Here is a 25,113-nt window from a genome sequence, read left to right as displayed (position 1 = left end):
TCGGAGTGTCATCCTAGCTCTACCCTTAGCGCCTCAATTCCCTTGTCTGAAAAATGGGAGTGATGACATATTAGTACCTCATTAGTGCCTACCATACAAGGCCCTGGCGGGCGGGGGAGGGCAATTGAGACAATAGATGAAAAGTACCAAGGGACACCTGGCTGGCTCAGTCAGCAGAGCGTGTGACACTTGATCTCGGCATTGTAAATCTGAGTCCCATGTTGGATGTACAGATTACTTAAAAAAAAAAACCTTAAAAAAAAGTACTTAGTATGCACTCAGGAGACGCGCAGTAAATATTATAGATCTCAGATGAAGACAAGAGTGTAGTTTGGTGGCCTGCACATGTTCCCTGCACAACAATGGCCGTGCCTTTGAAAGCAGTATTCAGCTCTCCACACTGCTGAGAACCAAAAAGCATCCCAGTTTTCCGCTTTCTCATGGGTGTACAACCAGCTTCCTTCTTTGCGCTGATTTGCAGGCATCTGTTAGGTTATCAGAATAATTGAATTTTAGAGTTTACCAGTCATCAAGTGAAATGTTTTCCACCCAGGATGACTGGAGGGCTCTGGCCCTTAATTGTGGTAATGGGAGTCCTGAAGTTCTTTTCAGTCTGTCAGGAAGTCTAACAGAAACTGCATCATTTATCTGGGGGAGGAGGGCACAGCATAACAGAAATGCCAAGGGTTTGTTTTATGTGTGTGTGTGTGTGTGTGTGTGTTTGTTTGTTTTTAGCTTTTACTGGAATGATACTTCCTAAGTGTGGTAACAGTGGTTATCTTATGGGAAAATGAGTTTACATACGCAGTTTGTTACAGATAAAAGTTTACAAAATAAAAGTTTACAAAAAAAGTTTACAAAATACAGGGGAGATAATAAAAGTGTCTTTCTAATGTTTGCCAACCACCTAATGTTACATTTTATGTTCTGTTCTGTTCCGTTGTTATGTTTGTTACGGTCTCTCTAGGACAAAATAGAGGCCCTGAGAGGTTCAGTAAATTGTCTATGGTCACAGTAGTGTAGTAGTAGAAACAAAATGATTACACAGGATTTGACTTCCATTCCCAGACTCTTTCTCAAAAAAACCTCCTATTTTACATGTCTCCTGAGGATTCTCAGATGTTTGGTCTTCATTGCATATCCATTTGTTTGGCATACAAGTGTGAATGGGACCACCCCACCCCACCCACCATTCCCAGAGCTCATAGTCCAGGTGGAGACATACCATAGGAATCTTTGGGCAGCAAGTAGCAGAAGACCAGCTTTAGCAAGAATGGGGATTTATAGTGAAGGTCTTGGGGGTACCTCATGGCACCCAGTGGCAGGATGGCGGACAGTTACCAACAGCACCAGAACTAGGGACTCCGACTGTCACAGCTTTTCTCTATCCTTGGCCTCTGACCTCCATGTATCTGTTTCATTTGCTACCCTCTACCCTCCCCCAGATTGTTTTCCTCTAGCTCCCAGGTCCACATGGTGAATATATAACTGATAACAGCAACAAGGGGACCTCAAAAAGGGTAAGACTTTTTTTTTTTTTTCTTAAGTAGGCTCCAAGCCCAGTGTGGAGCCCAGTGTGGAGTTCAACAGGGGTTGAACTCACAACCCTGAGATCAAGACCTGAGCTGAGATCAAGAATCGGATGTTTAGGGGTGCCTGGGTGGCTCAGTGGATTAAAGCCTCTGCCTTTGGCTCAGGTCATGATCAGGGTCCTGGGATCGAGTCCCGCATTGGGCTCTCTGCTCAGCAGGGAGCCTGCTTCCTCCCCTCTCTTTCTGCCTGCCTCTCTGCCTGCTTGTGGTCTCTCTCTCAGTCAATTAAATAAATAAAATCTTAAAAAAAAAAAAAAAGAATCGGATGTTTAACAAACTGAGCCACCCAAGTGCCCCTGATTTTTTTTTTTTTTTTTTAAGGGAGCTATATGCAATGCTATTTAGAGGATCAGAAAAAGACAATTAACTTAGATTTGCCCTGAGATCTGACGTTTGGGTCAGGGATTTATTCTATGTATTTAGTAATTATTTTCCTGTGGAAGAAAATACTGGGCTGCATCCAATTACCATTCAGACCCTATTGAGTGTCAAAGGCAAGAACCTACTAGGTCATTGCAGGCAGGTACTCCAGGCCTGGGCTGAATCGCCCAGCCCCCTGCTTTCACGGTGCCTGCCATTCTTCTGGGATGCTAACTGTCACCAGGGAGGGATGATTCTAGTCTTTTTAATTTGTCAGTTTGGTTGTCTATGTCCAAACAAAGGTGATCCTATTGGACCTGGTTATTCCTTCCTTCTTTTCTGATCAATTACATCATTCAGTCAAATCAGCCTATGGTATACTATTCTTCTTCAGGAACACCAACTGATTTGCAATTCTGGAAATGGTCCCATGACATCACTGTCCCCTTGAGGGTGGCAAATATTGGAAAGTGTATTTGAATTTTCCAATTATTTTGAGAAATATTTTTCAAAGCCATTCATTAAAATCTTTTTTATACATAAATTTCATATATTTGTCAGAGAGAGAGAGAGAGAGAGAGAAAGAAAGAGAGAGAACCAGCAGGGCAAGGGGCAGAGGGAGAATCAGGCTTCCTGCTGAGAAGGGAGCCTGATGCAGGGCTTGATCCCAGGACCCTGGGATCATGACCTGAGCCAAAGGCAGACACTTAACTGATTGAGCCACCCAGGCACCCCCCTCCCCAATTCATTAAAATCTTAAGTGCATAGTAAGAGTTTTTCTTTTTTTTTTTTAAAGATATATTTATTTATTTAACAGGATGGGGCAGTGGGAGAGGGAGAGAAGCAGGGTCCTCACTGAGGGTGGAGCCCGATGTGGGGGTTGATGTGGGCCTCGATGTGGGTTTCAGTGCAGGGCTCAATCCCACGACCCTGAGATCAAGACCTGAGTGGATATCAAGAGTTGGATGCTTCACTGACTGAGACCAGGCACCCCTTGGATGTGACTTTCATGGAGCATTTGTAAGGCCTTTCTGTTTTAAAGACTATTTTCTACACTGGACAAAATTCCCACATTAGGATTCTTTTTAGACATTGAGACCCACCATGAAAATACAGTTTACGCCCTAGAAGAATGATCCATTCCCGTCATTTGCCATTATCACCCAGTTAGATACAGTTATGGGCTTGGTCCCCATCCCCTTGGAGCAGTCTGCCTACCCCCATGGCCTCTCTTCAGACTGCAGGCATCTCTTCATTTCTGGTTGGTACTACCCTTTCTCCCAGGGCCTCTGATTCATTCCCTCTGGTGAGAAGGGTAAGGCTTCAGTTTACATTGGGGGGAAGAAAGGGACCTGCCCAGTAGTTGAGCGAGCTCCAATTGATAACCCAGGCCCAGCAAGAAGGGCTTCTTCTAGACTCCTCTTCAGAGCCTTGGCCAGGTCCTCTGCAGACCAGCCGCTGTCACAGTGTGGGCCCCAGTGATTCAGGATCCTGGAGAAGTTGCTTGGGAAGGGTCTGTGTCGGCAAGAAGGAAACGGGGCCACCAGCGGGCCTAGCCTAAAGTCATGGAGCAGGGTTGGGTCAGGAGAGCCCATATCAGAACAAAGGAGGCGGGCAGGGGACACAGGGAGATGGAGAGGCAGGGGAACTCTCCCGTTCTCCGTGATCTTGCCCAGTGCCTGCCCTGCGTCCGTGTACAGTGTGGATTCCTTCTACACATTCTTTCCCCATACTGGAACCCAGGGCGGTGGGAGGCGCTGCCTTGTGTTTGGAACCTACACAGTTGTACACCACATGGATCAGAAGTGTCCTTGGAGACTGAAGCGTTCTGTCATCCTGGGCAGATGTGATTCTACAAGCAATGTATGAGGTTTTAGTGTCCCTTTCTTTCGGACCACCCCCCACCTCCACCACTCATGTTTCTTTACACCACGTTTTATATGATAATCCCTTGAGTGTTCAACACTGTATATGTTTTTTAAGCCTGAAGAAAAACACATTCTCTCTCCCCTTCATTCCTAGTTATCAAAGCAGCGAGGCATTTGGTTCAAAAGCAAAACAAAAAGCAAACACACGAGGCCAAAATATGCTCTCCCTGGACAGGCCCTGTGTGCATGTGGATTAAAGAGCTGAGTTGGTTCACAGAGAGAAAATGCCATGGATTTTGGGGGACAGACGGGGAAAGTAGGTCAGATTTTTCAACCTCTCAACCCTGCCATTGTCCCTTTAAAGCTCTTAGTGTTGGGGGATGTCTGGGCAAAGCCACGGGTTACTGAACTCACGCTCCAGTCAAATAAGGAGCTTAGTGTTGGAGGAAGTGAGCTGGAGTCCTGGGTCTCCAAAAAGACATGGTACCAGAGAGTCGATTACTTTTTTATTTCCGCGTTTCAAATCAGAGCGGTTGGGTCGGCAATGAACGTTTGGCCATTTTGGTTGCCTTATGACCCACAGTGGGAAGAAGAATTCAAATTTAATCCTAAGAAACTTGGGCTTATTAATAATGAGATATCCTCTCTTTCTGAATGAGAGCGGAGAGAGTCAAGGATATCGTAACTCAAGCACTACCACCCAGCCCCCACCCAGCCCTGCCAAATATTGAATATTGACAAGATGTCTAATGGTGTCTCTCAGTTTTCTGTGTATGCTTTAACAATCTACCAGGAACTCGGTGGTTTAAAATAAGTGAAATGCATTCTCTCACAGTGCCGGAGGCCAGGAGTCCAAAGTCAGTGTCAGCGAGTTCCCGTTCTCTCTGGAGACTCAGGGAGAAGCCTTCCTTGCCTCCGCCAGCTGCTTGGGACTCCAGGCTTTCCTTGGCTTGCAAGGGTCCCACTCCAGTCTCTGTCTCCGTGGTCATGTGGCCTTCTTCTGTCCTGTGTCCCTGTCATTGCCTCTTCGGTCTCTTGTAAGGACACTTATTATTGGCTTTGGAGCCCACCCCCATATTCCAGGAGGGTCTTCTATCAAGATCCCTAATATAATGACATTTGCAAAGACCCTTTTTTCCAAATAAGGTCACACTCATAGATCCTGGACAGGGACCTGTCTTTTTGGGGCCACCGTCTAATAGTGGGTTAGACAGAGTCTGGTCCTGTAGAGTGAAAGGCAGCTGTGTTCTGGAGTGTCTTACTTGATCATGTGGTCGTGCAGAAACACATGATGGTACGTGTGTGCTAGGTGTTGGAGACAGCTATAAACGTGTCTACATTTAGAAGCAGAGGCGAAACCATTTCTGGATGGGCTTTTTTCAGCAGAATTTATAGGAAGGACATCATCTGATCTGGGACTTCAGTAGGATTTTTGTTTTTATTTCATAAGAAATGTGTATTCAGGGACACCTAGGTGGCTCAGTGGGTTGAGCATCAGCCTTCCACTAGGGTCATGATCCCAGGGTCCTGGTATTGAGTTCCATGTCAGGGTCCCTGCTCAGTGGGGAACTGGCTTCTCCTTCTCCCTCTGCCTTCCCTGCTGTCCCTCCCTTCTTGTGCACACCCCCATCCTGCCCCCTGCCCGCTTGTCTCTCTGGCTCTCTCTCTGTCAAGTAAACAAATAAAATCTTTAAAAAGAAAGAAAGAAAGAAAGAAAGAAAGAAAGAAAGAAAGAAAGAAAGAAAGAAAAGAAGTGTGTATTCAATGCAGAAATTTAGAAGTTACACATAAGCAAACACAAAGCAAAATTGAGTCACTAATGTTCTTGCCACTTTGAAACAACTTCTATAAATCCCTTCCAGAGTTTTCCTGTTTCTGTTAGTATATTTAAAATGTAATTTCCAATTAACGAATCCTGTCTATAACACTCCATTCTGTGACCCAGTGTTTTGACTTGTCAGTATATGTATTCCAGTTTTTAGTTGCTAGTTAGTGTCCTGCTAATGGCTGTATATAACAATTGTTTAACCAATCTCTTATTGGTCAATGTAAGTCACTTTCAGACTTGTTATATTGAAGAATGGGGCAATGAATAGTCTATGACAGCATCTTTGTGTGCTTATCTGGCTATTTTCCATAAGGCAAATTACCAGAAGTGGGGATGCTGGGTGCAAAGGTATATACTTTCATGATTTTCTTTTTTTTAAGATTTTATTTTTTTATTTGCAAGAGAGAGAGAGGCAGAGGGAGAAGCAGATTCTCTGCTGAGCAGAGAGCCTGATGTGGGGCTCAATCCCAGGACCCTAAGATCATGACCTGAGCTGAAGGCAGACGCCTAACCCACTGAGCCACGCAGGCGCCCCACCTGTATAGCTTTTGATAATTATTTTCAAAGGGTAATCTGAAACGTCGTAACTCGGGAAGCCATGTGCTCGCTTCAGCAGCACATATAACTAGGGAAGCCTAGTCATGCATTCTGTTGTTGTTTTTGTTTTTATTTTTATTTATTTATTTTTTTGAGGTGTTACAGCCGTTAGGTCTCTTCCAGGTTTAAAGCTCTGTGACTCGTGAATTTAGGAGTGTTGGAAGGTCTCAAAAGGAAAGGTGTTGGATTAGAAGAATTCTAACCCCTGTGGAGCCTGGATCCACATGGATCTTGACATTGCCCAAGAAAACACCACGACATAGGACCAGAGAGCAGTACTATGACCAAGGGGCTAAATTCCTTAATTAGTGTTTGGGGCCGATCTGGGGTTCAGAGGAGACCGGAGAGGAGGAAGGGGAGAGGTGGGAAACACTCTACTTGCTCCCGGTTCTGCATATGGCACGGCCTGTCTCTGTATTGTTTTGCCCATTGCCAGTGCCGGTGGCTTCTTTCTGTGTCTCGCGTTCACGTCCTGTGACTCTGAGAAGGTGGTTGCATTAGCCCACCACAGGCTAGCCTAGAGCCCCCCGCTCTGCAGGTAGCTTCTCTGGCTGCTGACCAGCCTCTCAGCCCTTGCCTCTTCATCCAGTGCCCGTCTCCCCTCACCCCGGCCAGCTGTGCTCCGTGCCACAGGGCAGCGAGCATATTAACTCTTGTGTGAAGGACCTAGACGAAGGGGCGGGATGTGGCAGACACTTGGAAACCCAGAAAGATGGGGGAATTCCTGGTGGGTTCTTCGAGTTCCCAGCCCCAAGAGGCTAGTTAGGAGGAACTGACATGAACTAGCCACACGGTGCGGATGGAGCTGAAATAGGGTGAGGTGGTGGGAATGGAAAATCGGGAGGCAATCCTGATAACGGCAGTGGGCATTTATGGAGTCCTTCCAGTGTGCTGGGCGCCGGTCTTAGTGCTTGACGTGTACAGTAAAACCAAGTGACAAATCAATATCCCATAAAGCACAATGGCTATTGGTAATTATCCCCTGTCCTCTGCCTGTCCCCATGCTCACATGGAAGCTGAACAAAATCCTCTTGTCGGGAGGAGAGTCCTTTATAACCCACAGTCCCGATGTTAACTTCGATTTTAGTCCCTCTCTTTCCCTGGTCTTCCCCTTCCCACTTCGCACCCGACGTCCAAATCCAGCTTTCCCGCGGCTGCCTTGTCGGGTGGCCCCACACAGTGTCACTCCCTCCCCCTTCGTGACCTTCTCCCCCTTTGTGCCCCCCCCCCCAAGCTCCCGACCTGGGGCACCCAAGGAACCGTTTTTGACCAGTCAAATACAGCACATGCTTTTATTAGCCTCACTTTTGTGCTTTTGGTGACAGCGCTGACCCCCTGAAAAGACTGTTTTTCATGAACTTTCCCATAACAGAAACCCACATTTTACGCCACTGGATTTTTTAGGTGGTGCTTATCACCTGTGTGTTACGGTGTATGTTGGGGGGGTGGTTGTCATGTATTCTCTCATTTGCTCCTTAGGGCAGCGTATAAGGGACACGATGCAATACCCTCCCACCCCCCACCCCATCTGATAGAGGAGTTCACGGGGCAAAGGGATCTGAAGTGATTAGGTCCTGCTGCAAATAGTGAGGCCCATCACTGGGCCTCAAAGCCCTGGTCTCGTCTCCCAGGGACAACCTCTGACTACACTCGAGTACATTCACTTTTCACGGATTCACATTTTCTTTTCTTCCCAGTGCACTTATTCCAGGAGCGACCTCCTGTTTCTTGGCCCACTTACTTTCCTCCTCAGCCATTAGCATCTTTCTTGTTCTCCTTCCTTTTCAGACACAGCCTACGGCTCCTGTAGGCTCCTGTCCACTGTTTCTCAGGTCTGAGTTTTCAAACCAGGGTTTTATACAAACCCCCACCATCCTCACGCTTTTCCCCACACCCATATCTTGTCTATATTTTCCTCCTAATATTCATCTCATCTTTTTTTTTTTTTTTTTTTGACAGAGAGAGATCACAAGTAGGCAGAGAGAGAGAGGAGGAAGCAGGCTCCCCACTGAGCAGAGAGCCCAATGCGGGACTCGATCCCAGGACCCTGAGATCATGACCTGAGCCGAAGGCAGTGGCTTAACCCACTGAGCCACCCAGGCGCCCTATTTATCTCATCTTAAAAAAAAAAAATCAGCTCACATTTTTTAAGTGAGTTTAACAAAAAAAACACCTTCCTGACTGAAAATGGGCCAGACACCATGAGGGAATTATTAATTTTGTTTTGTGTGGTACTGGGTATAGTTTGCTTGTTTGTTTAAAGATTTTATTTATTCATTTGAGAGAGAGAGAGAGAGTGGGGAAGAGAGCAAGAAGCAGGCTCCCACTGAGTGCAGAGCCTGGTGCTGGGCTCCATCCCAGGACCCTGAGATCATGACTGGAGCTGAAGGCAGATGCTTAACCGAATGAGCCACCCAAGTGCCCCTGGGTATGGTTTTTTCAGAAGAAGATTCTTGTTTGCTGGAATTACCTGCTAAAGTATTTCAGGGGTGAAGTACCTCTGTGTCTATAATTCACTTTCAAGGTGTTGAACAAAAAAGAAATTATAGATGAAGAAGATCTGAAAAATGTAAACAATGGTAGATCTTCTGTTGTGGGGATATGGATTCCCGCTATAGAACTCTTTCTTTCTTTCTTTCTTTTTTTTTTTTTTTTAAAGATTTGAAAGCTTTCAAAATAAAAAGTTGAAATTAAAAGGGTACTTCCTCTCACTAACATAAATGGAAAACTTCTATTGCTTGCCATACTGAGAAGATAATTCTAGAAATAAATGTATTGAAAATAAAACAGCGTCTTTGCATTCTAGCTGAGTGGAGTTTTCCGACCAAGGCTCTGTGCCTATTCTCTTCGCAAATAAAGGGGATTAAAGAGTATTAGCAAAGTGTTAAAGAAATCGAGTCGCAGCCTCAGAATTCTCCCTAAATGATTAAAAGAGAATCAAGAAGGGAATAACTGTTTTGTTACATGTTTCAACGTTACTGAATGCCGTGCCTTGTACCTCTTAAATCACCAGAGGTATTCATGCCATAGCTGGGGAAATACTGTCCAAACTGCCTTTTCTCCCCTTCCTTCAATTAAACTTACCCCCCCCCCCCCAAAAACACAAAACAACAACTAATCCAAGATCTGTATAGCTATTCAATCTTATCATCTTAGGCTGTTTGGGCACTAGAGGAAACAGACATATTAATAAAGGCTTGATGCAGGAGACAGAAGACATTTGAGAGGTTTCTAGCAGAGATGGACAGTATGCAAGGAGTTGGATACTGACAAAACTGTGAAGATGGGAATGCGTGGAGGTTGGGGTCCCTTCAGATTCATAGTCACAACTAGAATTTGGGATTCACTTGGAATTTTGGAATTCCACTGGAAACAATTGCTAACTCTGTTGCCATGTCCGCCATTGCCTCCCGCAGGCTGGTGAGCAGGTGATGGAATGCCCTGGAAACGCTCCCATCTGCTGAGCTTGCTTTCCTCCTGCTGTGTCTTCCAGCTTCTCAGTGTCACAAAGGGGCACCTCATTGCACGGGCCATGAGCAAGTCACACTGAGATGTCTACTTGCAAAGGAGTCTGAGGAACGTGGCTTTTACTGCTCTGTCCCCTGGAACGTGGAGGGGTGGCGTGGAAGGAAATGGGTGCTGGGTGGCAACACCACCAGTGTGGTCACCTAAAAACTCAAGGTCACCTTAACTTTAAGCTCTCCCACATTTAGCTGGGCCCACGGTTTAGCCAGACACCTCCAGTCAGGACCATATTCTACTCACTGTTCTCTCTGACTTCTATCTTTAGACTTTGTACATTGGGAGTATCTGTTGTTTTGTTTTTAAATCTTTTTAAATCAGTCTCAGGGCGCCTGGGTGGCTCAGTCAGTTAAGCATCCGACTCTTGATTCTGACTCAGGTCATGATCTCAGGGTTGTGAGATCAAGCCCTGCATGGGGCTCTGTACTAGCTGTGGAGCCTGCTTAAGATTCTCTCTCTCCCTTTCCCTCTTCCCTAGAGCCCCCCCCCCCCCCGCACTGCATGCATACTCTCTCTCTAAAAATGCATGATTATGTAAGTAAATAAATAAATCTGGTCTCATTAATTTTTTAGCTCTGCTTTGTAATTTTTAGTGTTTGATCCCTTCATTCAAATTCAGCCACAAAATTTGAGGATATTAAATAATAAACACATTCTAGCCACTGTTATTACTCGATTCCTGATAGCTAAAACACACAGAATGTGTGTGTGTGTGTGTGTGTACACACTATTTTTTGTTTAATGCACGTGACAAAATATATATTTAAAGACAGATTGCCAAAGCAGAATGTGCAAATCCACTCAGTAAAATATCCATCAAAGACCTCTAGGTTCCCCAGTGCATGGGAAATCACAAACCTTCATGTATGGAGAACAGAGCAGTAACTTCTGTGCAGTCAACCGCAGACGGGGCTTAAATTTGGAGCCAACAGAGTCATGGCATCAGTGACATCCAGAGGACTGGAAAGATGATTCTAGAGAAAATATTCCCCTGGTGAAAATAATTGTTTGCCCTATGAAGAGATTTAACACAATTATACTTTTAAACCCATCATTTAAGATAATCTCAACTTACCCATTCTTTACCTTTGTTCTTCTGCCTTTATAGTTTGCCACGCACTCCAAGGGGGTGGATTTCCTGAGGAACTGAGTTAAGTACCACCTCCTTTCCTCCTTACGCTACGGAATCTTGCCATCTGGCCATGGAGGGAAGTCAAGCAGACAGTGTTTTGAGTGCCTTATCCACCCCTCCACTGCTCTATGTGAAGTCTATCTTTGACTCATTGGTGGGAAGATGGGAAATGTGGGTAAGTTGTTACATTTTTTAAGAACAAGTTCTTTCCCCTTTACACTTGTAAATTATACGGCAATGCTACAGAGAGTTATACCTTTGCTATATCTTAATATGCCATCTAATCCCTATAAGTAAAATTAATAACAGTAAGCAAAAAAAATTCTTTAGGAGCTTGATGGCCCGTCCCTTACGAAAGGATCCTTCGCTACGAAGATGACGATTTTACACAATCAGATTCAGCCTCTAGTCCCTCTCGGGCCAAACACCAGAAATAGAGAACAGGATAATTGAGGTAAAGAATATTATCATTACTTACCATAGTTAATGGATGGAGGGCCATAGAACCGACAGATAGTACGAACTTGAAATCCAGGCCCGCGGAAGAAAACGTTAGCTTCTGGAAATGAGGCTTGGAGAATGGATGGAAGGAGCTGAAACTCATCCCCCTCTGTGATTTGGAGATAGCTTACTTATGAAATTAAGGTGCCAGTAAGCAACAACCCTAAAATGTAACTAATGTCAGATAAGATGTAATCTAGGAAATTGTAATATGCCCATCACGAGGTAATGTTGTAATGGCAGGAGCTTTTGGGGGCTGATAAGGAATATTGGAAAAAGTGGCAAAGTGGGAGAATGACACTTTTTAGTTTCTCCGGCAGGGACCCCGCGTGCCATGCCCTGACCGCCGACGCTCGGGCGCTTTCCTGGGTGGTGGGCTTACTGCTCCTTGGTGGGGGAGAACGGATCGGGCTGTGGGCTGCAGGCTGTCCCAGGACCTCTTCCTCCTCCCCTCCAGCCGCACCTGAGCTCCTCCAGCAGCTGAAAAATCTTAAATGGATTCCCCAAGTTAAGTCACCTGCTGGCAGGAGCAAGTGCCGAGCAGTGTGGGAGGCAGAGGAGGGAACGGAAAGAACGGGGCCAGAATCTGGGGGGCAGATGGTCTTCAGTCAACTCTCCCAATCCATTTTCCTCTCCTTTGTCAAGTCAAGATGATGATACTTTGCACGTGGAGTCCCGTGGGATGTACACCAGCTAACACGTTCGCCCGTTCTCCCGGCCTCCCCCAGCTCCACCCACCCGACGAAGCCGCTTAGTTTGGCCCTGTTTTTTCTCTAGGTGGATGAAAAGGTTCGCCCTCTGCTTTTGTTCATTCATTCTTTGTTTCCTCGCTCACACACTGATGCTGCAGACGTTTGGTGTACGAGGCTCCTGGGAGCTTGGGCGGTGGGAATCGACCTTGCGGCCAGGGTAGTGCCACCCTCTTGACACACAATGAAGGTCTTTGGTCGCTGTGGAGGGAGTCAGGAGACATGAGGCTTAGGGGGTTGACTTTCTTCTGGAACCCTTTTTTGAGCATCTTGGCTCTTCCTCTGTGCTGTCCCCGAACTCTGTGCCCAGCAAGGTGGGTCAGGCTAGAGGTAGAGAATGTGGATTCTGGGGCCAGACTGCCTGCATTCGAATCCTTGCTACGTCCTAGCAGGTGCTTACTCGGTCCTCTCTATAGAGTGGGGAGACTAACAGTACCCCCATCTTGGGGCGGCTATGAAGATAAAGGGAGTTTGTGTGCAAAGAGCTTAGAGCCTTGCCTGGCCTATAGGAGGTGCTAGGCACGAGTCAGCTAGTATTACATTAGGTTGAACCATACGAAATTTCTGCTTTTGATTGGCAAAAACGACCCAGTACTGGCAACTTCATTTTGTTCGTGATGCCGGGCACACTGCTGCCTGCTTAAAGCTTGTCTCCCACGCTGAGGCTGCTGGCTCCACAGGAGTCTCTGTGTGTTTCTCTGCCTTACCCTGGCGACTTCCAAGGCAAGACCAAGGTCAGAGTCACTTTGACTCAGGACACTTTGGCAATAGAACAGGCCAGGAAGTTTCACAATGTCCTGCCCAGCATCTCGTGTCACCGGGTGCAGGGTGGTGGTGATTCTGGTGCTGGAGCGGGGGGGGAGGGGAGAAGAGGGATATCCTGGATGGTTTAGCCACCAGGGAGGTTGGCCCTGGCAGGAGGCCAGGTCACCAAGCCAGGCTGTCATTTGAGTCCCTAATCCTCCATCTGTGTTCCCTGTCAGCTGCCTGACGGCCTCTCACTGGGGGCAGACCCTTATCCCCGGGCATTCGTCCTAACCTTGGAGCTGGGCACTTCCAACCTTATGACCAGAAGTGTTGAAATACCCCTCTCAAATGGATATCCAGTGCAGTCTTTCCTCTGGCTCATGGCAAGAACAGTCCGGACATACACCTACCTCTCCATCCAGAGGCAAATCAATGGACAGCCATAAAAAAACAAATAAGGGGGGGGGGTGCCGGTTGGCTCAGGCAAAAGAGCCTGCAACTCTTGATCTCAGGGTCACGAGCTCAAGCTCCTCGCTGGGTGTAGATCTTCCTGAACTAAGTAAATAAATGACTTAAAAAAATAAGTAAAGTCGAGATGAAAAAACTTTTGTTTGGCTCAGGGCGACAAACACGTGATAGGTGTTTATTTCCAGACACGGCGGCCATAGCTATTCCACAGTGTTCAGTCAGGGACAAGAAGAAACCCGTCATAGTGGCCCAGTGTCACATCCGCTGATGATGTACTTGTTCCATAGGAGCAGGAGTGTCTGATTCATCATTTGTGTCTGTAGGGCCAAGTCTAGTGTCTGACATAGAATATGTGATCAATAAATATTTATTGAATGACTGAAGAGCTGGTACTCAGGAAATGTCTGTTGGCTGTTCCTCATGAACCCTGGTGTACTTGCCTTCTTCCGTGACCGGGAAGCCTGGCACCTTTTGGGTGTGTGGCCAGGGGAACCAAAGGGTAATTAGGTTTTCCTTCAACCCAATTCACGTATCAACACGTTCTGAGCATGAAGTGCTCAGAGAATTGACTTGGGGTTTCATGGCTCTTCTCCTCAGGCTGTGATGGCCGCTCATTCTAAAAAGTTCTCTTCTTTGCTTCCAGTGAGGCTGGGGGAGATGGAGGGAAGTTTCCATCTCAGCCTGCCATTTACCCCACATAGGCCCTTCTCCCGAACTTTCCTCCTCCTGACTCCATGTCCACAAGGAAAGGGAGTCATTCGTTCAATCTCGCAGGAAACATTTTTTGAGTTTCCAGTATGTGCCAGACTCTGTAGGGGGTAGAAAAGAAATGCCCTCTGCTCTCAGAGGGCTCATAGCCTCAAATGTGGGACTTAGGATTTTGAGAAGAATCCGGGTAGAGTTATGAGTGGGAAGGCAAACCTGAGTAAAATAACCATTGCTACCACCAACCTACCACCAGAATAACAATGCACATGTGAAATTCACCCCGCGCTTTTCATGCTCGACTTTAGTCCTTGTAACAACTTCTGTTCCTGGATTTTAGCTCCAGAGGAAATGTGAAGCGGTCAATATTTTCAGTCCAAAGCACTTAGGAGAATGTTATGGACTGAAGAGTGTCCCTCCAGAGTTTGTGTGTTGAGGCCCTGACCCTCAGTGGGATTGTACTTGGAGCTGGGGCCTTTAAGGAAGGAATTAGGGTTAAATGAGGTTGTAAGGGTGAGGCACTGACCCACTAGGATGGGAGTCCTCCTAAGAAGAGGAAGAGACACTGGAAATCTCTCTCTCTCTGTGAGCACCCAGAATGGAGATGATGTGAGAACACAGTGAGAAGATGATCATCTGCCAACCCAGAGTGTCCTCCCCAAAAACCCGGTTGACATCTTGGTAATGGATTTCCAGTCTCCAGAACTGGGAGCAAATGCATGTCTATTGTTTGAGCCCCCCCAACCCTGCCCGGTCTATGGTATTTTGTCCTGGCTGCCAGAGCCGACTAATCTAGACCAGTTTTAAATTTTCCTCAGTGCAGATGCAGAAGTAGATAAATTTAGAAGATGTCTTTTTCTCTGCAAAATTTGTTTGGTTTAGAAAGCTATTTGTTAATATCCAAAAGGTCACGCACTCAAGTATTCAAATGAAGGGGGCAGCTCAAAAACCTTTCTGTCCTTCGTCAAAAATGCTAACATCTTTCCCCAGTTCCCCCAATCTCTCTCTCTCTCTCTCTCTTTTTAAAAAAGATTTTATTGATTTATTTGAAGAGAGAGAGAGAGAGACAGCGAAAGAGGGAACACAAGCAGGGGGAGTGGGAGAGGGAGAAGCAGGCTTCCTACTGAGCAGGGAACCCCATGCGGGGCTCGATCCCAGGACTCTGGGATCATGACCCAAGCTGAGGGCAGATGCCTAACCGACTGAGCCACCCAGGCGCCCCTCTCTCTCTTTTAAAAGATATTTTATTTTTTGAGTCTTCTCTATATCCAACATAGGTTTCGAACTCGTGACCCTGAGCTCAAGCACCACCAACTCCTGACTGAGCCAGCCAGGCACCCCTCCCCTAATCTCTTTAAGACACTTTCGTAACAAATATGTTTGGAAATAAAGACGCAATTCCTGCATCTTGTATGTATTTTCGGTGGCATGTAATGCATGTTGATTTAATGCATGAGCACAGATTTTATTTATCCGCCGCTCTGTGGGATCAGGGATGGGCACCGGGGAGTGCTAGGTGAATAATGGGATGGTACTCAAATAACATCTGTTCCCCAAAGTCAGACAGCCCAGTCCCGCGGCAGACATTGAGGGGGGCCACCGGCGGATGCTGCTTGATCCTGACCAGCTTCTCTTCATTTTGTTCTCGCATGTATTGATACATATTTATACAATACTATGTATATTCAATCAGAATTTGCTGAATTGAATTATGTAAATGCACACTTGCCCATAGGATAAAAATGATACTGCCAGGATAGGCGCTCTCCAATCCCGCCGTAGGTCTTATTTATACACCTCATAAAGAATGCTAAGCTCTGAGGTATCTGTCGAATCACAGCTTTCATTTATTGCAGGGGAAAAATATTTACAAGCAGGAATGTGGAATTTCATTTGTTTTGACACGTCGTGGGAGGTGTTCTCGGGAAGGTGTTTTGAGAAAGCCCAATATCGTCTATCGCTGATCTTATCTGGGGGTCACCCGACTGTGCAGGGAAAATGACCAGACTGTCTGTGAGGACCCCTCTGCCTCCAGCCAGTGGCCCTCCCTCCGCCGCACGGAAGGCTGTGGTCCTGGTCTTTCCTTTCATTTCTCCCCTTCTTTCCTTCCCGTCTTCCTCTTCCTTCCTCTTTCTTTCTTTCTTTTTTTTCCCCCTCTTTCTCTCTTTTTAAAACCTTCTTCTTTGTCTTTGTACAACAGGAAATTGTTGGGTTGTTGGTCAAGCTCAGGGGTGAATGTGTAGTCCTGTTTTGGGAGGCAACCATGGGTGGGGAACAACTTCATAAGTGGGAAGAAAGAAAAAACAAAAGCACACACAGCTCTGCACGTCTGCTTCCCGACATATAAAACTCTGTATATGTGTTTCCTCTGAGCTTCTGGGGAAGATTCTGTTTCTTGCTGCTGGCCTGGTTGCTCCCCATGCAGGCTGATGACTGGAGGAAGCCTTGCCTGATTTTTTCCTGAAAGAGCTTCAGAAGGTGGGGGGGAAAGAACAGCTCCTGGGCGGGGAGGGGGGGGGTATCCTGGGGCAAAGGCCCAGAAGGGGAGAGGGAAGAGGATTTGAATAGGTTGCTTTCCTTCCCTTTAGCGTCTATGTTTCTACTTATTTATTTATTTTTAAAGATTTTGTATTTTTTCAAGGTTTTACTTATGTATTTCAGAGAGAGAGAGTGTGTGAGCAAGCTTGAGCAGGGGGAGGGGTCGAGGGGAGGGAGAGGGACAAGCAGACTCTGCCTGAGCAGGGAGCCTGATGTGGGGCTCCATCCCAGCACCCTGAGATCATGACTTGAGCCTAAACGAAGAGTCGGATGCTTACAAACTGAGCCACCCAGCCTCCCCTAAAGATTTTGTTTATTTGTTTATTTATTTATTCACGTAGATTTTATTTATTTATTTCAGAGAGAGACAGCAAGAGAGAGCGCAAGCAGGGGAGAGACGGAGAAGCAGGCTCCCAGCTGAGCAGGAAACCTAATGTGGGTCTTGATCCCAGGACTCTGGGATCATGATCTGAGTCAAAGGTAGATGCTTAACCCACTGAGCCACCCGGGCACCCCTATTTTTTTGAGTAATATCTACAGAGGCACCTGGGTGGCTCAGCCAGTTAAGCATCCGACTCTTGGTTTAGGATCAGGTCATCATCTCAGGGTCGTGGGATTGAGCCTGCCTGGGACTCCATGTTCAGCATGGAGTCTGCTTGAGGTTCTGTCTCTTCTTGTTTCTCTGCTCTTCCTTGTGGCTGCCCTCTCTCTCAGATAAATATATATATTTTTTATTTTATTTAAAGATTTTATTTATTTATTTGACAGAGCAAGATCACAAGCAGGCAGAGAGGCAGGCAGAGGGAGAGAGAAAGGGAAGCAGGCTCCCTGCTGAGCAGAGAGCCCAATTCGGGGCTTGATCCCAGGACCCTGAGATCATGACCTGAGCCAAAGGCAATGGCTTAACCCACTGAGCCACCCAGGCGCCCCTATATATATTTTATATATATATATATAGTCTTAAAGGAAAATATATATATAGTCTTAAAGGAAAAAAACTAAACACAAAAGACAACCCCTCCACCCCTGCCCCAAACCATGGAACTCAAATGATATGGAGCCTAGAGTTGGTGTGGTTTTTTAGAGATGAAGAAAAGGAACCCCTGTAACATAGTGATAAACCTGGACTCTGAGAATTGTCTGGAATTTGCTGTGCAGCCTGTGTTTGGGACACTGGGTGGCTCAGTTGGTTAAGCTTCTGCCTTGGGCTCCGGTCATGATCCCAGGGTCCTGGGATCGAGCCGTGTATCGGGCTCCTTGCTCAGCTTCTCTCTGCTTCTCCCTCTGCCTGCCACCGCCCCCCTGCTTGGGCTTGCTCTCTGACAAATAAATAAATAAAATCTTCTAGAAAAAAAAAAAAAAAGAATTTTCTGGGCATGGGTTCCTTGGTTTTCCCAAAGCCTTCTCAAGGTCAAGTGATAAACATAAAGGCAGGCCTTGGCCCATTTTGGTGATAAGGGGAGGTAGGAGAAGCTGGTTTGTAGGTGGCTAGAAGAGCAATGGGTTTGAGTCAGATGTTGGCTGGTGGCAAGGGACACCCATGGCAGATTTGTAGAAATTCTTTGCAATCCCTGGTGTTGTCAGATGCCTGGAAAGGGGAACTTAATAGGTAATTGAACCTGGAATGGACAGACAAGTTAGGTGGGCAGTAGAGGGAAATGTGATCTCACAGGGTTGGAAATCATGACTGTAAGAATGATTGTCAGAGTAACACTAATTCCCATTTAACGAACACTCACTGTGTCTCTGGTACTGTGCTTTGTCTAGTGAACTCATTTAATCCTCCTGACGCCTTGGGAGGTCTACCCATTGCACAGATGAGGGAACTGAGGGTCAGAGAGGTTATGTAGCTTACTTAAGATCACACAGGTGGTAAATGTTGGAGCCAGGATTTGAACCCTATTGGTTTGACTCTGAAACCCACATTCTGGGCCATAATGCCGCTACTACCAGTCCTGCTGATACAGGACCACCAGGAAATTAGCAGTTCCTGGTGGCACAAGCCTATCTTGGTTGTCATTTGCCTTTGGTCCTCGCACAGTTCCCAGTACATAGCAGGTGCTTAATAAATGATTGTTGACTCAGTTTCTTTGCTCAAGGGGATTACAGTCTTGTTGGAAGAAAACTGCTATCATGCCTGAGAAAGAAAACAGTTTAGGACAAAATACCCAATGCCAAAAAACCATGGGAGGGTCATAATGGAAGAAAACATATAATCATTTAGCAGATTGGATCCCATTAGCTCCTTCTTTTACAGTGAGGAAACCATCAAAAATCAAATTAAGATCAGAAGGTTGCTTGATGAATACAGAACCCAAGCAAAGGAAATTGGATTTCCTAGAGGGTATATTTTCATCACATGGTGACTGCCCCAGTGAAAATTCCTCCTTCAGCAAGGATTATGTTTGCCCAGTGGACTGGATGTTTGTGTTGGCCAGCTGTGCTCTGTCCTGGTCAGTGCTGGAAAAACACCTACTGTCTCCCCCTCCAGCTCTTTCTAGACTCCACGGTAACTCCCCACTTTCTGTTTGCACTTGTCATTACAACATCTCCCTCTTTGGTTTCCATACTCCTTTCACATTACAATTTCCATGTCTACAGTTTATTTTACATGGGTTAGAGTGCCTGCTCTTCAGAACAGTGGGTAGCTTGTTTCCTGATCACCTTGTGTGGGTGCCTCCTGTAAATGGGTGCTTGTTAGTCTTAATGAGGGAGCTAGCCTGTTCTGGGCTTGCATTGTTTTTACCTTTTCCAATCTCTACATATATTTTTACTTATTTAAATAGATACCATTATGTAATTATGATATATTTTATAATAATACTATAAATATAACATAGTTTATTTAAAGAAATAACATTTATCCTGAGATCATTGTAGATTTACAGACAGTCATTAGAAATAATACAGGGGCCTCTGTGTGGCTCAGTCATTTGGGCGTCTGCTTTTGGTTCAAGTCACGATCCCAGGGTTCTGGGATCGAGTCCTGCATTGGGCTCCCTGGTCAGTGCAGAGCCTGCTTCTCCTTCTCTCCCTCCTTGTACTCTCTCTGTCTGACAAATAAATAGATAAAATCTTAAAAAGAAAGAAGGAGAAAGAAGGAAGGAAGGAAGGAAGGAAGAAAGAAAGAAAGAAAGAAAGAAAGAAAGAAAGAAAGAAAGAAAAAGAAAGAAAGAAAGAAAGGTCCCCTGTACCTTTATTCTAATTTCTCCCTATAGTAATGCCTTATAGAGCTATAATATAGTATGATATCACAGCCAGGATTTTGACATTGAGACAGGATAGAGGACATTTCTACCAAGAATCTCTCTGTTGTTCCCCCCTCCTTTTGTTTTTTAGCCCTATCTGTTTCTCTCTTATCTTTAACCCCCAATCTGTCCTCCATTTCTACAATTTTTTCATTGAAGAATGTTGTATACATGACATCATACAGTAGCAACCTTTTGCGATTGGTTTTTGTCGCCCAGCATATTCTTTGAAGATCATCCAGGTTGTTTTCTGTATTGATAATATGCTATTTTACTTTAATTTTTGTTTAGGTAATAATCTAAAGAAATTTTCAAAGATTTTACTTACTTATTTATTTATTTTTAGATAATTAAAAATGGTAGTTTGTTATTTTATAATAATAGCTGAGTGCTATTCCATGGAAGTGATATACCACAGTTTGTTTAACCAGTCACCCATTGAAGGACATCTGGGTACTTCCAGTTCTGGGTTATTACAAATACAGTTGCTATATACATTCATGCATAGGTCTTTGTGTGAACATAAATCTTCAATTCTCTGGGATAAATGAGTAAGAGTGTAACTGCTGGGTCTATGGTGAGTGCTTGTTTAGTTTTTTAAGAAATGGTCTTAAACTGTTTTCCAGATTGACTGTACCATTTTACATTCCCACCAGCAATGGATGAGTGATCTAGTTTCTTCATATCCTCATGAGAATTTAGTGTTGTCACTATTTTTCAGTTTAGTTATTCTGGTAGACAGTAGCAATATCTTCACTGTGGTCTTAATTTGCATTTCCCTAATGGCTAGTGATGTTGAACATCTTTTCATCTGCTTATTTGCCATCTGTATATTCTCTTTGGTAATATGTCTCTTCGTGTCTTTTGTCCATGTTGTAAATGGATTTTTTTTTTTTTTTTACAAAAAACAAAAAAAAAGTTATGAGTGTTCTTTATATATTCTAGACACTAGTCCTTTATCAGATATGTGATTTGGAAATATTTTCTTCCACTGTCTAACTTGTCTTTTCATTTTCTTAAGAGGGTCTTTAATAGAGCCAAAGTTTTCAATTTTGATGAAGTCCAATTTATCAGTTTTTCCTTTTATGAATCATTCTTTTAAAATCAAGTCTAAGAAATCTTTGTATAGCCCTGGATCTTGAGGATTTTCTCCTTTAAATTTAACATTTAAGACCATGGTACATTTTGAGTTAATTTTTGCATAAGGTGCGAGAATTACACTGAAATTTTTATTTCATTTTATCATATATATATATATACATATATTTTTTACATTTTTAAAAGTGATTTTATTTATTTGTTTGACAAACAGAGATCACAAGTAGGCAGAGAGGCAGGCAAAGAGAGAGGGGGAAGCAGGATCCCTGCTGAGCAGAGAGCTCCCTATGCGGGGCTCGATGCTAGGACCCTGAGATCATGGCCTGAGCCGAAGGCAGAGGCTTTAACCCACTGAGCCACCCAGGGGCCCCTATATATATTTTTAATGTCTAATTGCTCTAGCACCATTGGTAAAAAGGCTGTTTTTCCTATCCGTAGGGTATATTTACATGAATCTATTTCTGGATCACTATCCTGTTGCATGCTCTATATGTCGAACCCTCTGTCAATTCCACACAGTTTTGATTACTATAGCTGTATTATATATCTCAAAATCAAGTAGACAGATTTTTCTCTTTCTCTTATTCTTTATCAAAATGTTTTTAGTATTCTAGTTCCTTTACCCTTCCATATAAATTTTAGAATAATCTATACTTACAAAAATATCTGAGATTTTAATAAGAATTTCATTAAACCTATATATCAGTTTTGGGAGAATTAGCATCATTACTATGTTGAGTCCATTCACTCCTCTCCATGGATTTAGGTCTTCTTTGATTTAAAAAAAAAAAAAAATCAGCATTGTTTAGTTTTCATCACACAAATCCATGTTTTGTTATATCTATACCTAATGAGTAAGGGTAAATGACATAGTTAAAATGTTTTTGTGCCCACATGTTCTTTGCTAGTATCTAGATAGTTTTTTGTATATTTATTTTATATCTTGCAACATAGTGAATTATTATTTCTTTTCTGTTCCTTTTTTGGTAGATTCCTATATAGACAATCATGTCATCTGCAAATAAGGACAGTTTTATTTCTTACTTTCTGATACGTTTGCCTTGTATTTCCTTTCCTTGCCTTCTTGAACAGGCTAGAACTTCTGGTACTATGTTGTGTAAGACAGGCGAGAACAGACATCCTTGCCTTGTTCCTAATACTAGGGGAAAACATTTAGTCTTTTACCTGTAAGTAAAATGTTAGCTGTAGGATGTTTTTTGGATGTTCTTTTTCATGTTGAGGAAGTTTTCGTCAATTCCTATATTTCCAAGACTTTAAAAATCAGGAGTGGATATAAAATTTTGTCAAATACATTTTTGTGTAGACTATGACTGTGTGACTTTTCTGTCAATATTGTGGGTTATATTAATTGACTTTCAAATATTGAGCCAGTTTCTTATCTGTGAAATAAATCCACTTGGTCACGGTAAATAATTTTTCTTGCATATTGCTGAATTCTATTTGCTAATATCTTGCTAGGAATTTTTTTTTGCATCTGTACTCATTAGGGATACTGGCATGTCGTTTTCATTTTTTGTACTACCTTTGTCGAGTTTTGGTATTAAGGTAGTACTAGCTTCATAAGATAGATTGGGATTGCTTCCTCTTCTCTTTTTCTGTTAGAGATTGTGTAGAATTGCTATTAATTCTTCTTTAAACATTTGGTAGAATTGTTGGTGAAACTGTCTGGGCCTGCCTCACAATGTAAAACTTTTAATAAAAGTTTTAAAATATGTGTCTATGTGTATATATAATTAGTGCATCAATTCCATGATTAAGTACTTTTAAAGGACAAAAATCAAGTTTTCTGAATGGAACAGGCTTTTGAAGTTCTGTTTACAAAATACAAAATTGCGCTTCATGATTTAATGGTCAAAGCTTCATGTCCCCTTTAGTTCCTTCTCTGCACTGCAGTCTGGTGGGAATGTAAGTAATATCTGTATATGGCAAGTTTAAGACCAAACTGCGAATGTCACTAAGATTGCCTCCTTGCCTCACACATACATTTATGGCTCAGGTTATCCTAGTCTCATGCTTAGTGTCTGTGGGACACAGTTTGTTTTTATCCTGTGAAAGGAGGTAACAGTTGGATAGCCACTTGCCTTAAAGGGTTGTTAGGAACAAAGTAAGTTCTCAGTAATTCCTAGTTGTTGTTATTCTGTCAACAAGAAGGGAATGACTTGTTTTAACTGGTCCCTTTAAACTGGGTAAGAGAAAGTCACTGTCACTTTCTTTAGATGCTTCTTGGCCCATAGCAGGGATTCTCCATCTTGGTACCAATGACCTTCTGGGCTAGATAATTCTTTTTTGAGGGGAGCTGTCCCATGCATTGTAGGGTGTTTAGTAGTCTTGTCTCTTTCTACATGTGGCACTCCCATCCCACAGTTACGACGATAAAAATCTCCAGATATTGCCAAATATCCCCTTGGGGTGAAAAATCACCCCTGGTTGAGAACCACTGGCTGTAATTATGTGAACTCTCACTTAAGAATTTTTTCAAATTAATGCGTACTTGTAGGGAAAGTATGGAAAACACTAGTAGTAAAGGTAAAATACTAATTTAAACCACAGCTGACTGCAGCTGTTTCTTCCCCTCCGGGAGTGGTAGAATTCCTCTCTGGAGTAAATAGCCCTTTGTTTCACAAAATACCTTGATGGGACACTTCCAGGGTGAAATGCTGGCAAGCCCTTCGCCCAAGGCTGGTGAAGGGAGGCAGTGAGACTCCGCGGTAGTTAAACTGCTCTGCATAAGAACGAGTGGTTGGTGGGGGGGTGGGGGGGAGAAGCAGAGGAAGATGGGAGAAGTGAGCAGAGCTGGGGGGGAATGTGGGCCAGGGTGGGGGATGGGTTGAGCTGCGGTGTGGCAGGTGGTAGCCAGGGGCTGTGCAGATGTGGGCAGGGGAGGAATTCACTGGTGTGGGGGTGGCTGGAGGAATTTTAAGTGCTATGATGAAACGGGCATCCTTCTCTCCCCCACCTCTCACCAATTTCCCACACCTTCTGTGGAGTCTGTTACTCCCACAGCCACGGTGTCTTAAGAAATGGGGAGAGGGGGAAGGCAGGGAGGAGAAAAGAACAGAGGGAGGTGAGACATCAATGGGACTGAGACTGAAGGGGGACAGGACAAGGGAGGAGCCGATCTGAGAAGATAAGCCCTCTGGAATTCTTGGAGATGGGGGAGGAGGTCAGACTACCTTCTGGATGGTGGGGGCAGGAATTGAATGAAATTCAATTGAATGAAATTTATGTAAATCTCAAAGGAAGCAATGATTTAGGCTGCTATGTATATTGGGAAGAAAACTCTTTGCTGTATTTCCTTCCAGTATTTTTTTTCTTTACAGTTAATCTTGGTGTATATGGTGTACTTTTCTTGTGGGCTGTATCAGACACCAGAACAGGTGAAAAATGGTGGAGACCATTCTGTTGCTGCTGATGCCACCATTTAGAGCCAGTGGTAGCTGGAATTTCAGCCACTGGTACCTCTGGAGCTATTGGGTCCCTGCAGGGCAGGGCTGTCCTGATCTGCCCCAGCTGGATGGGTGTGTGTGTGTGTGTGTGTGTGTGTGTTGGGGGGAAATGGAGGGTGTTGGTTCGCTCTCCCTTCCACCACCTTTATGATGCTCTCATCCCCAAACAGGGTTCCGAAGGCCTCTGAGAGTTTAGTAAAAAGGCCTTTTGTTTTCTCATTCTTACTTCTCTTCCTGTGACTCAGGCGGACGTCCTCAAGGACAAGCTTTGAGGGTTATCTGGAGATGGGGACCCACAGAACACTGCCTGGGGATGCAGTGCCAGCCCTCCCCTAAACAGACTCCTGGCAGGGCTACCCCTTGGGACCACCAGATGGGTTGAATCCTAGGAAGAACACAGCTTAAATTTAGGTTTAAGTTCAAACTGTGGGGAAGGAAAAGGAGTTTTCCTTCTACCTTAGATGGGTAGCCTGGAAAGTTGTGTGGTCCAGATCCCAACTCACCACCTTAAATGCAATCTTTAGCTAAAGACAAAAGAAAGATTTTGTGGGGGGTGAGGAGACCAGTTGAGGGAGGTTGGGGGAGTGGGAAGCAAGGTAAACAAGGAGAAGGTTGTTATGCAGATTTAAGTCTGAGTCTTCTCCATTGATAGGAGTTTATTGGTGATTGAGAGTCATCCTTCTTGGTAAAGGG

General features: G+C 44.5%; 1 long non-coding RNA gene across 2 annotated transcripts in view; it reads left to right on the top strand.

The window, feature by feature from the left end:
• LOC116589174 overlaps positions 1–25,113 on the top strand; it is a 35,205-nt gene that overhangs the window by 5,541 nt on the left and 4,551 nt on the right. Inside the window, exons 2-3 of one of the 2 annotated variants that reach the window (XR_004285225.1) lie at positions 1,446–1,520; positions 10,876–11,074. This is a non-coding gene — a long non-coding RNA (uncharacterized LOC116589174). The remainder of the gene's footprint in view (positions 1–1,445; positions 1,521–10,875; positions 11,075–25,113) is intronic. The other variant, XR_004285224.1, reaches the window with a different exon arrangement.

Source organism: Mustela erminea, chromosome 4 (genome assembly GCF_009829155.1).
Source record: "Mustela erminea isolate mMusErm1 chromosome 4, mMusErm1.Pri, whole genome shotgun sequence".
Classification (NCBI taxonomy): domain Eukaryota; kingdom Metazoa; phylum Chordata; class Mammalia; order Carnivora; family Mustelidae; genus Mustela; species Mustela erminea.
Note: the sequence above shows the minus strand (reverse complement) of the source record. Positions and strands in the feature narration are given on the sequence as shown.